The 14,015-nt window shown below is 39.4% G+C and overlaps 1 long non-coding RNA gene across 1 annotated transcript in view; it reads right to left on the bottom strand.

Annotated features, from left to right (window-relative positions):
- Positions 1–221: 221 nt before the first annotated feature.
- The window catches only part of LOC311077692, a 40,840-nt gene continuing 27,046 nt past the window's right edge, over positions 222–14,015 (bottom strand). The window contains exon 2 of the long non-coding RNA XR_014604966.1: positions 222–1,633. This is a non-coding gene — a long non-coding RNA (uncharacterized lncRNA). The remainder of the gene's footprint in view (positions 1,634–14,015) is intronic.

Genomic DNA, 14,015 nt, shown 5'->3' with positions numbered 1-14,015 from the left:
TTTTTTCCAACTTACCTTCTCCATCATGACGTGTGTTCACGCGATGTTGTTGGTTACCTAGTAACGAACGTACGGTGGCCGAGAATGTTCCGTCAACTTCCGTGTGTTTCACTCTCATATGCTGGTCATATAATTAGAATATCATCAAAAAGTTGATTTATTTCAGTAATTCCGTTAAAAAAGTGAAACTTGTATATTATATAGACTCATTACATGCAAAGTGAGATATCTCAAGCCTTTATTTGTTATAATTTTGATGATTATGGCTTACAGCTTATGAAAACCACAAAATCAAAATCTCAGAAAATTAGAATATTACATGAAATCACACAGTAATTACACAGTAATCCCATGGTCATTGAACCAGGTTTTGGTTATTTTGGCAGTGTGGGCAGGTGCAAATCCTGCTGGAAAATGAAGGAAGCATGAAGTGCTCTGGAAATGTCCTGGTAGACGGTTGCGTTGACTCTGGATTTAATAAAGCACAGTGGACCAAAGTCCTCTTTTCTGATGAGAGCAAATTTTGCATCTCATTTGGAAACCAAGGTCCCAGAGTCTGGAGGAAGAATGGAGAGGCACACAATCCAAGATGCTTGAAGTCCAGTGTGAAGTTTCCACAGTCTGTGTTGGTTTGGGGAGCCATGTCATCGGCTGGTGTTGGTCCACTGTGCTGTCCACTCAACGCAGCCTATGTTGCCTAGTAACAAACACAATCTGGCCGAGATACGTGCTGGCGGCAGGAAACTTCACTTTGTGTGCCTGCGCCTCGTATACAATAAAGCTTGCAGGACAACTTGGGTGGCATTGCCTTTTCAGCGTGAGAAATACACGGTGTGGCGTGTGAGCGTGTGAACTGGTTGAATTGCGTGTGTCTCACGGCCAATGCGTGAGACTTGAGAACCCTGCTAAGCTATACTGGTCGCCGATTACGTTCCCCTGCCGTGTCTCTATATCAGTTGCCTGTATCCACTTTTGTGTCCTTAAACGCTTGTTTTTTGGGGTCAACAGCTTATAAAAACTTGTTTCTAGGGTTTTGTAGCTTGTTTTCTGTACACCTTGTCACATAGCAGCTTTTAGACATTGGTTTTTGTTATAAGTCAAAAGCTTCAGGCAATACAAAGTCAAAGGAGACGGTTGGCCTAAATGCCTAAATGCGCTCTGTTTCTATTTCAATTCTCTCTGTGAACAGTGTGTTTGAAAACTCTATCAATATATAGCCTAGTAGGAGTTAATAATTTTACTGGGAAAATGCACTAGAAAAATGGGCTCTTTGTAAAAACATGTTTTATGACTTCTATTTATAATATTTGTTTATTTTATTTTGGTCCATAGGGTTAGAAAAAACAAAAACAAAATAAAAGCTCAAAACAAACTGTAGGCCTATATATAATCATCTAATCTATATGATCATAACAACTCGCAGTGACCCAAAAGGAGTAGGCAGAAGCTTTGCTTATTACACATACTGTACATTTCAGCCTCAATTCAGTGTTTTTTTCCACCATTAATCATATTAAACAGAATATGGCCATTCAACGGCTTCTTAAATAATTATTTTAACAAAAATGTAAAGAATAACCTTCTTTTAAGTAACATCAATTTATTAATTGCATTATTAAAATGTTATGTGAACCTTAGATGATTCATATACATGTGTATGCCTGATACGTTTTCATTCATAACATTTTGTGCAGTTTTGTGGTCAAACTAATACATATGTGTTTCTGCCTAATTGTTGTCTTTTGTCCTCTTTGTGTTCTGGCTTTGAGTTCTAGCGCTTCCAGAACTGTTTTAATAACCTTTGGTCTTTAGTCTTAATTTAGCAATGTGGAACTAGTGTGATTACATACTTTCAGTAGTATTTTCAGAGCGGTGAACTCACTGTTGAGGTTTGGTGTTTCTGCTGAGTGTGAGAACTCTGTTAGTTTAACCACACGTTTTTAGAGAAACACATGTGGTTAATGAAGAAAGAAAGAAGAGGAACTGACATCTTAACCCACACAGAACTGATCATCTCTGAACCCAGTTTGGACTGAACCTTATCCATTAATTAAGTTATTTTTGTTTTACCAGTACAAGTATTTGTCTGGTACCTTTTATTGGATGCTGAATAAGACAAAACGAGAAAATTAACTTCCATATATTGCAAATCCTTTATGTATTCCTTAACATGTTTTTAATGCCCTTCCAGTCTCGTCCCGTCGAGACCACCCTTCTAGAGCTTCTTCTCATCGTGCCTGTCGAGCCCTCGGCAAAGATGATTATTCCACCATCATTGATGTGGGGTCGCCGCGGGTCTGCCAGTCTCCAGCTCCATCATGGTCGGTGGAGCCTACTTTGTCTTATTCAGCATCCAATAAAATGTACCAGGCAAATACTTGTATTTATCCATTAAATAAGTTATTTTTGTTTTACCAGGTTCAGTCCAAACTGGGTTCAGAGATGATCAGTTCTGTGTGGGTTAAGATGTCAGTTCCTCTTCTTTCTTTCTTCATTAACCGTGTTTCTCTAATAAATTAATAAACTCTTCCAAACCTCAACAGTGAGTTCACCGCGCTGAAAATACTCCTGAAAGTATGTAATCATACTAGTTCCACATTGCTAAATTAAAACTAGACCAAAGGTTATTAAAACAGTTCTGGAAGCGCTAGAACTCAAAGCCAGAACACAAAGAGGACAAAAGACAACAATTCACTACAATTTGTTTGTTAACATGTAAAAGACATTGAAAGTATTAACAATGAATGAACCCATTAGGATTGAGTTATATTAGAGTGATATTCCTCTGCTCATGTGGGTTTTGTATAATTATTTGCCTGATTTGTTCTTGTTCACAGAGGCATAAAGTTGACTGCAGTTCTCCTGAGCTCCAGCTTTTGCTCCTCTGATGGAAGCATAAGTCACTTTATCATCACAGCGAACCTGAATGAACATCACAGTTGTTTCAGCCCACAATTATTACAGCATGTTGTTTGAGCTCAATTCATGAAGAACTGCATATAATCACACAAATCAAGAAGAACTGCATATAAATTACAAACTATCATGTTGAGAGAAGCTGGACAACATCAAGGAAGTGTTCGCTCACCTTGTTCTTTTTGCCTCGTTTTTTACTGAACGCAGCGACTTCAGTATAAGTCACATCATCTGTCTGCTCCTAAACATCAATGGAAATATGGACAAATCAAGCTATTAAATGCCATCCATCAATGATATTTTCCTCAGGTTCTGCAAATGTTCAGGTAATATATGTGTAAAACGTGTGTCCTGGCAATTTCACATAAATGTTTTGTGAAAATCACTTATAAAGACATGACATTATGATGACAGATCCTATTGTAACATGACAGGATGATTGACTTGACTTGACCCACACAACAGGAACAACACATGATGAAATCCACAACTAGAACAATGGGCAATTAGTCACAGTAGCACAACACACTCAGGGCACGGTTACACGAAAACTATATGCTTAAAACTGAGTTTTTCCATTGAGTTTCCCGCATACAGACGACACTGTTGTCAAAGCGATCCCCATTCACACGGATCCGCGAAAATGACTAAAAACGCTGTATTCCGCTGCCAGGACACTAGATGGACACTATAGACTGAACACGTAATACGCATGTGCATGACCTCATCGTATTCAGAGATTCACGTTTTTGTTGTTTACACAGAGAGCGTTTTCAAAAACTTGCACTTAGCGGTTTCAGGGACCCAAAACGCAGTTGTTGTCGAACGGGCAAAACACATAAAAAGTTTTACGTTTTTGGTTGAAAACCGTGTCAAGTGAACAGCCCCTCAGACAAAGAACAGGTGAGCACACACTCAGACTGACGAGGACTCATCAACGACTAAACAAGAGGGGTGTGGTCACTGGAAACTAGGAGGCGGGCAGGGCCGTCCATAAGGGGGGATAAAGGGGAACGTTTTCTGGGGCCCAGCCGCTAGAGGGGGCCCATGCAGTCCAGCTATAATTATGTTCATCCTAAATATAAGCAAAAGTTACCATATTTTGAGCTCTGAGCGAGCAGCAGGTACGAGTAGTGAGTTGTCGTCGAAAAAGATGGATAAAGCAAAAAAGCTGGCGGGGGCTAAACAGAAAAAGAAAGAGGGAAAAGGAGATGGCATGTCAATTGATGAGACAGCAGCTAAATAAGTGGATGAAAGGCAACAGGTAGGATTTAAAGTGTGACGTTCAGGCATGTAGATCCATCTGGCCATCGGGACTACCGGGAGATTCCCAGTGGGCCGACGTGCTTTTTGGGCCGATGCATCCCATACTTTTTTTCTTTTTTTGTCTTAACGGCCCATAAAACTGTACATTCGTTTTGTTTTGTTTTGCTTAATCGGCGGCACTGGGTTAGTGCCGGTGTAATGCATTGGTCAAAAAAAGTCAGCGTTAGTTTTTTTTCTGAAACACCGGCCCATGAAACAAGTAGATCAGCGGCCCATTGGTTCTTTGGAACTATACGGTTATCCGGACCAGTGACGGGTAGGTTTAGGGGCGGGGTTAGGGGTAGGCCATCGCATGGTCCAGATAACCGTATAGTACCGGTTCTTTTCTTGATGGTCACTGGGCTGGCCCAATCACATCTTTAATGTGAAGTATAGAAATATACTCTTTCAAGTATAGAAATTAGTACAAAACTAATTATGAAAGTTTCCTTTTTATTTTTCAGTGCATTTGTTTTACAATATATGGCTATTTTATCATGGGATTAATATTATAACTATTATCATGTAGTAGTGTAATGTAGACAGACACTGTAACTAAAAGAGGTTTTAATTTTTAATTTGCACACTGAATATGGGTTGGAGTTTTTAATTTTGAACTCTCAAAGTGCACCAGATTGATGAATTTAACATTAAAAAGCACAACATTTTCTTACGGGGGGTGCCCCCCAACCCCCCTACCCCCCTAGAGGTACAGAGGTCCACTCACCACAGCTTTACCAAAAATCCTGTAAGAAACACTGGTATTGCTATGGCAATGCAGTTTATATATTTATTTATTTATTTATTTATTTGATTCATCACTGTGGAGTATAGTTCAATTGTATTAATAAATGACATTTTTTTACTTATTTCATCTATTAACTCTCACTCGTTCCTACTCACTCATTACATGGCACACTTATTTATTTATTTATTTGTTTTTTTTTTTTTGGTTTTTTTTTGTTTTGTCACTCAGTGACAGCAAAATTGTTGCTGCATACCCTTCTGACACTGGGTAGTTGCGCCCCTAAGTCTCTCTCAGTTAAATGTATGTGTTAATGTAGGAGAGAGAGAGAGCACACACATGATATGAGTAGCCTATAGCAGATTTGGGGAGGGCACATTCACTGGACCTTTTCAGGGGCCCAGTCATTTCTGTGGGCAGGCCTGGAGGCGGGACAAGAGGAGCACATGGCCAACACAAATAAAGACATAGCCATGTGCTCCTCTTGTCCCGCCTAACATTTTTACGTTTTTAGTTAAAAACGGTGTCGTGTGAACAGCCCCTCAGACAAAGAACAGGTGAGCACACACTCAGACTGACGAGGACTCATCAACGACTAAACAAGAGGGCGTAACTGGACACTAGGAGGCGGGACAAGAGGAACACATGGCCAACACAAATAAAGACAGAGCCATGTGCTCAAACACAACACAAACAGAGACAGATTAAACTAAGACAAGACTGACAGAACTGTCTGCTGAGAACCCTGACATTTTATAATCTGAGTAATAAGAGTGTCATATTTCAGGGTCAGTCCTTATGAACATTAATAACTCATGGATCAACCTGCAATACTTACCACAGAGTCACCAGTCCCTCTTCTGTTGCCTGAAACATAATGTCACGGGAAAGTTTATGATCAAACACACACACAGTCTCTAATGCAGATGACAATCAGTTTTTAAAAGAGTCTAGAAGAATCTAGTGCTGTAGAATAGAAACATTATTTTTGTGAACTCATTGATTTCTCTTCACTTTAAGAGAAAGAAATTTGTCTAAATTACATATTTGTTTTATTAGATGTTTTTGTCTGTTGTTACAAAATATGAAAAACTCACCCGCTCTTTTTTTACGAATCACCCAGAGAATAAGAGCCAGAAGGAGAAGAGCGAATGAAGCGGCAACAACAACAATCACAACAACAATCACAGTCACAGTCACAATCCCTGAGAGAGAGAGAGTATAGAGAGACACATTCAGCAGGACTATATTACTGTGTTTAACCAAATACATAAAAATGGCATATTCAATAGCATAATTATCCTTATTTATCATGTAATAATGCTTGTGATGATGATTATATAGAAATTGATATGTATTGAAAGCCATCTGTACACTAACAGACTGTACCTCATATGTTCACTAAATGAATGTGACATGATTGTTTAGGATTGTCTGGATGAGAATGATGTGTGTGACATTTAATGAGTTACTTTTTACATTACGGTATTAGTTTTCATGTTTATGATTGTTGGTGATGTACAAGAGAATGGAATTAGAAAGTGATGTAGATTACAAATTAAACATGGCTTGAGTCAAAATCTGTGATCAGCTGCTCGAACAACGAGTCGGTCAAATGAGGATGATGAACATACACACCTGGATTCAGAGAGTTTGCTGTGGTTGATGTTACAACTGTTAAAAACAAAATGGAAATACAAATATATAATATTTGAATGCATGAACACAATATCAAGGCATTTATTTTACAAACTGCTGTAGTCCAGAGCTACAGTCCCAGACAGCAACATAGTGTCAGCCCAGATCCGGCCCACATCTGGTACACATGGCCTACATCCCGGGGTGTGGGAATACTATTGGCTGAACTGGCAGTGGGCGGAGTCACACAGACCAAAACAAAAACCGACTGACAACATGGAAAGTGTAATCCAGTGCATTAGTTTATTTCACGTTACGCCCAAAACACACTCATTACTCATTAAGAGAATAGAGACAACATTTTTAGATCATGCGCTGGGCACACAAATAATTTTTCCTGTCGTTGAACAAAGCAAAAGTGGATTTGGACGCCCTAAGTGCACTTGTGCCGTGCGCTTTGGACCGTGAGCTTAGATCTTTAAAATAGATTTTATTAATGACATGCAGTTTGTGTTCAATCATCACAGCTTACAGTGGCAGTAGTTGAGAAGAGAGATGTTACTGTATCATTTATTCCTGGTTTATATGAGAGTGAAACACAGTGAGCTGCTTCCCATAAACCTTCAGCTTTCCTGAATCAATGACATTATTAAGCCTTAGAATTCCTCAAACTGCAAACAAATCCTTATAATTCCCAATATTGACCTCCCTCATGGGTCATACATGAAATATTGCATAAATCGGAAGAGTCTATTTTAGCCTAGTATGACCCATAGGAGGTCAATATTGGGAATTATAAGGATTTTATGCAGTTTATGACTTTGACCACTAATATTTTACAATTGCCAAACGTATGAAGCCATCAGGAAGAGTAGAGCCAGTGTGTGAAAGTTTCCACAAATCTGTCTGAAAAGAGTGTTTTCTCACCTGAATACTTGACAGTGTATCTGACTGAGGTCTGGAGTTGATTTCTGTGAGCAAGCTGACATCTCCACTCTCTGTTGTTATCTTCATTCAGGAGTGTTGTAGTCAGAGTGATGATACAGTGATATTGATCTGATGATGATAATATCTGATATCTGGAGTCTGTCTTCAGATCAACACCAGCCTGATTCACCCACAACAGCTCAAATCCCCCAGAACTGACCCAATCATCACAGGAGAATATATCATATGAATACAACTGACAGGAGAGAGTCACAGAACGGCCTGGACTGATCTCAGTCTGTGAGGATGAAGATGATGATGATGATGATGGAGACACTGAAACTGAACACAAGACACAAATCACAGACTCTTTAATCATCATCTGAGTTTAAAGGGAGAATCTGCCTTTTTTAAATTGACCAGATAATCATAAACTTACCATGAAGAACATGCAGATAAACATCAGCTTCAGGTCCATAATCCATAATCTTCTTCTGTGACGTTCTTGATGTTCAGAGAGCAGTCAGACTCCAGACTCAGTCTCTCATGTCTCTCTGTGTCTTTCTTCTTTATCCCTAAAGTAATTAGTTCAACTACTACTGAATGTCTGAATCTGTTATAGTAGGTCCATGTAGTTTTAGATTTGCAGTCAGAAAGAGCATTATTACAGGACAGACGCACATTTTCACCAGAACTGATGAACACATGATCCTCCACTCCACTGATACCTGAAACACAGTATATCTCAGTGATCATTATGATATTAATAAATTAAAAAACATAAACCACACCAGCATAAAAAGCAGAAGATTCAAATCATACAGTCTTTTTCTGGTGTTTGATAGTTAATGCATTAATTAACATTTATGGATAAACCAAATCAAACGCCTCTTTAAGAAGGAATAAGAAATACCCTGACTTTGAAACAAATGTAAATAATGTAATATCATCATATCTTGAACTCTTGATTTCATCTTTGTCATAAACATTACTGGACGGCACAGGATTAGTTGATCCTCCTCTTCAAGCGTAGAAAATACACTAATAACTGACCTTAAAAGCTCTTTATCTGTTCTGTGTTTCTCTCTTTCCTTCAAACTCACCCTACTGTGACTTATGCACAGCTAAATACAAAATAACAATTCAAAACCCACAAAGAATATTTGTGGAACAGTTCCCAAAGGAAGGAGCAAAACTCAGGGAAGGTTTGCTGGGATCAGTAGTTCACTCTCCATCCAGACACAGTCGTGATGATACTGTACTTCTGTTCTCTGACCACACAACATCACTTCACTGAGCTGAACACTCGTTGTGTGTTTGATAGTAAGTTTATGATCAATCATGAGCTGAGTTTGGGAAGTAGTTAACAGTGAATTGTATCATGATTAGGGCCCTCTCAAGTAAAAGTCATGACAAAATAATGCATTAACAAATCATTTAATACAACATGATTTAACAAGCACTAGGAGAGTGATTGTATATATATATATATATTTTATAATACAAATATTATATCATTTTTTTTGTTTACTTCTCATCTATACATTAATGCTATGTTTTGGGAGATTTGAAGTACTTTTGTACCTATTTACTGCAAAATACCTTAGCTACACCATTAGCATGCATATGAAATATTACCTTTTGATAAAAAAAAAAAAAAAAAAACCTAATGATGATCGAAATGAAACCTGAGTTGTTTCTGGTTATTGATCTAGCTGTGAGATGCATAATTCTTCATCCACCTGTCATGATTCTGCCTTCTTGTCCTTGATTTTCTCTAGTCTTGAGGCAGGATCATGACAGACCCATGTTTTGTGTGCAAGCACATGGCCTTTTGTTTGGGCTGTGTGCTTGTGTTGTCTCGTCACTTAACCCCGCCCCCTTGTTTAGAGAAAGTTCTGATTCTGTATTTGCTGTTGCTTTATCGTCTAGTTATCTGTCAAGTCATAGTCTAGTTTAGTCACTCTTTGTCCTGTCTATGTTTGCCCCCTTGTGGGTTTTGTTTTCCCTTTTTGTCTACAATAAACGTTGTTCAATTGCATACGGTCTGCATATGGGTTCATCTCCACCACACTTCATAACACTGCTGGTCAGAATTTTGTTTGCAGATAATATAATTTTGCCAAAAAGTGTAATTACCACACACTTCCAGCAGAGGCGCCATAGAGATCCATTCATTTTTTTTGATGTGACTGACTGCTCTTATAACAGCTTTTGTTATGAATATATATATTTAAACATTAAATCATTAAAATACATTAAATCAGTATTTTTTGTTGTCATTTGAGGTCTTTTGAAGTGTCTTGTTTTTGCAGTAATGCCACATAAATTTTCAGTAATGCCACTAAAAGAAAAGACTTGAATGCAGATACATAATTTATTTCAATTTACCCAGCAATAAACGGATAGGAACACGAGTAAAGAGTAAACGCACCTGTGTGTGTGTGTGTGCGCGCGCGTGCATGTGTGTGTGATCATGTTCATTGTGTTTTTAGATCCGTTTCAGTTTGCTTACAGACACAGATGATGCTATTAACAGCATTTCACATCTGGTCAGTAAACACCTCGAGGACCCCAAGGCCTATGCACGCATTTTGTTTGTTGATTTTAGTTCGGCTTTTAATACTCTGCAGCCTCACATGCTCATCCAGAAACTGAAACATATGAATGTTAACCCTTTTATTCTCAACTGGTATCTTTCTTTTTTAACAAACCGTACTCAACAGGTTAGAGTGAATAATGCTCTTACGGAGCCCAGGCCAATCAGCACTGGTGCCCCTCAGGGCTGTGTCAGCTCTCCAGCACTTTTTACATTGTATACTAACGCCTGCACTAGACTCCATACTGACAATAATTTATATTATTAAATTCTCTGATGATACAGCAATCCTCAGCCTTATGCATAAAGATAGAAGTCCAGCAGCGTATCATACTGAAATTGAGGAATTTGTCCAGTGGTGCGATGACAACTATCTTGTGCTAAACGTGACCAAGACTGAGGAGATGGTGTTTGACCCAAAAGCCATAGGCGATATTAGGCCTGTAGTGATAAAAATGTACCCATTACTCAGGTTCAGAGCCGTTGAAAAACAGAGTTACGACACTCCCATAGACTGCCATGGGAACTTTGAAATGCGGAAGTAACGCGTGTCGTGGAGCAGCCGATAGTTCCAGACACGGATAGTTCCAGCACTGAACCCCATTCACTCTCAGTGTTTCCGAAGTACGCTCGCTGGTAAGTTGATGAAATTACTGTATTTTTGACATTTGAACGCATTAGTCGTCCCCTATTGAATCTAGATCATCCTACAGTGTCGGTGGCAGAATGTAATGGCTACTGTGAACACTTGTATTCCTTTTCTGGCCTGCTTTCTGCCATCTTTCTCTCCCTGTAGGAAGTCGAACGAGTTTCTTTGAGGACAGAACATTCAAGGAAAACTCTCCCTAGATATAATATATAATTAAATGTTTTGTTGAGTTGGTTGCCTTGTATATTTTTTTACTGTTGACCAAACTTCTTTTCTTGACTTAAACTGAGCAGCTTTAATTGATATTCACATGTTGTGCAGGTTTATGTGAATGTATTTGAACAGAACATAACATTAGGATGTTAGTAATTATGACCATAGAAGCACGAGAAAAATATATACAGTAAATACTGTAAATGTATTATACCTTATTGAGAGCAGTCCCCCTTCCCTCCAAAATTAAACACAAAATTGTATTAAATTCAAAGGGCTTTATTGACATATTTCAAATAAACACTTTTCTTTTGAACTTTCTATTATTTCTATTCTATTAGAAATTTTTATGGTATGTTGCTCTTAAGGGCCCACATCAACCTAGCCCATAATCACTCATTTGTGATTTGCGCCCCTCCCATAAAAAATGAAAATGCAATATTATTCTGATTTAATCGCCCCTATCTTCAGTTGAGATGTTCAGAACTGCACCATATTTCATGTGTATGATTAACTTGACATCCTCTGGGGGTATGCTAAGTTTCGTAGAATTTCATCCATGGGGGGGTATAAAATAAATTCATTTATGTGCACATTTAGTGACTGTACACTCATCGGCCTGTAGATGGTGGTGTTGAGCGAAGGGTTGCTGGTTTAGGATGATACTGTCACTAAGGTTGCCAACTGTCCCGAATTAGGCGGGACGTCCCGTATTTTGGGCCTAATTTATTTGTCCCGTGCGTGACCTCCCGTGTCCCGTTTTTTGACAAGCTGATAAACCACTGACTGATACAACAGCAACAGCAGCAGTGCTGACCACGACACTTGAGAATGATCATTGACACCTGTCATCATCCAATCACAGCTTTTTTTAATCACTGTTTTGAGACAAATCATTGTTTGATTTGCGAACATCCTCTGCCGTCTGGTCGCTTCCGCTTCAAGCCGGACTCGTCTCGCGCTAACGGTAATTTCCTTTCACTGTCCACGTTTGATTTCGGCTAATCAATTTTGGCGAATGCAAACAACGTGATTATTGTTCATGAGTCTAACATCCAGCCACGCAAGAAAACATGTAATCTACCTGAGGGAATAATATGCTCAAAAAACATTTCTGATTATTATTAATGTTTTAAAGCTTTTAGAAAGTACATAGAAAGCTTTTGTAACATTATCTTAACTGTCACTTTTGATTAATGTAATGCATCCTTGCTGAATAAAAGTAGGCAATTACTTTCTTTATTTTTTTTCCCAAAAAATAATCTTACTAACCCCAAACTTTTGAACTGTAAGCCTAGTGTATAATGTTAAAAAAGCTTTCTATTTTAGATAAATGCTGTTATTTTGAACTATGGTTTGTTTGTAATGTGACTTTTTTCATGTATGACATTAAAATTATTTTTAGAATTAAATACATAAATAGGTTAAGCAATACAAATGTGTTTGTGTCTGATAACCTTTTACATTTACATTTACATTTAGTCATTTGGCAGACGCTTTTATCCAAAGCGACTTACAAAGCAGGACTAGATTAAGCGAATCATCATGAAGAGGCAAAAACCAAAGCTACGCAAGGAGTGCTCAAGATACAAAGTTCAGGCATTATTCAGAGTAGCATAAGCCCGATAAGTGAGGTTTTTAGAGGGAAAGGGGTTTTTTTTTTTTTTTTTTTTTTTTTTTTTTTATGTGGTTAAGTGCTCACGGAAGAGATGGGTTTTCAGATGCTTTTTGAAGGTTGTCAGGGATTCAGCATTCCGGATGAGGGAGGGGAGAGCGTTCCACCAGCATGGAACTGTGAATGAGAATGTTCTGGAAAGTGATTTTGTGGCTCTCTGCGATGGAACCACGAGACGTCGCTCGTTGACTGATCGTAGGCGTCTGGTAGGGATGTAGACTCGTAGGAATGAGTTAAAGTAGGAGGGAGCTGAGCCTGTGATAGATCGGTAAGCAAGCGTCAATGCCTTGAACTTGATGCGAGCAGCGAGAGGTAGCCAGTGCAGAGAGATGAACAGAGGAGTGACGTGGGCCCTCTTGGGCTCGTTGAAGACAAGACGAGCTGCAGCATTCTGGATCATCTGTAGAGGTTTAGTTGCACTTGAAGGAAGACCGGCCAGAAGAGCATTGCAGTAGTCAAGCCTAGAAATGACCAGGGCCTGGACGAGAAGTTGTGTTGCATGCTCAGTTAGGAAAGGCCTGATCTTCCTGATGTTGTGCAGTGCAAACCTGCATGATCGAGCTGTCTTTGAAATGTGATCTGTGAAGGTCAGCTGGTCATCAAATGTTACTCCAAGATTTCTGACCGTCCTTGATGGGGTGATTGAAGATGAATCTAGCTGGATAGTGAAGTCGTGCTGTAGAGACGGATTGGCAGGGAGGACGAGAAGCTCAGTCTTTGGCAGGTTGAGCTGTAGGTGATGTTCCTTCATCCATGCCGAGATGTCGGCCAGACAGCTTGAGACCCGTGCAGCTACTGTGGTATCATCTGGTTGAAACGAGAGGAAGAGCTGTGTGTCATCAGCATAGCAGTGGTAGGAGAAGCCGTGCGCTTGTATGATGTGTCCCAGTGATGTGGTGTAGATGGAGAAGAGGAGGGGTCCAAGAACTGAACCCTGGGGAACCCCTGTGGTCAGCTGATGCGATCTGGATAGCTCGCCTCTCCATGCGACCTTGAAGGACCTACCTGTGAGATAGGACTCAAACCAGTGGAGTGAAGTACCTGTGATGCCCAGTGATGAGAGGCTGGACAGAAGGATCTGATGATTCACAGTGTCGAAGGCAGCAGACAGATCCAGGAGAATGAGGACTGAAGATTTGGAAGCAGCTTTTGCGATCCGTAGGGCTTCTGTGACTGATAGTAGTGCAGTCTCAGTAGAATGGCCTTTCTTGAAGCCGGATTGGTTGACATCCAGCTGGTTGTTTCGAGACAAGAAGGATGTTACTTGGTTGAAAACAGCTCTTTCAAGTGTCTTTGCAATAAATGGTAGGAGGGAGATGGGTCTGTAATTCTCTACAGTTGATGTGTT

This window comes from Abramis brama (assembly GCF_963993115.1).
Source record: "Abramis brama genome assembly, chromosome: 1".
NCBI lineage: Eukaryota > Metazoa > Chordata > Actinopteri > Cypriniformes > Leuciscidae > Abramis > Abramis brama.
The sequence above is the reverse complement of the archived record's forward strand: the minus strand, read 5'-3'. Positions and strand labels throughout refer to the sequence as shown.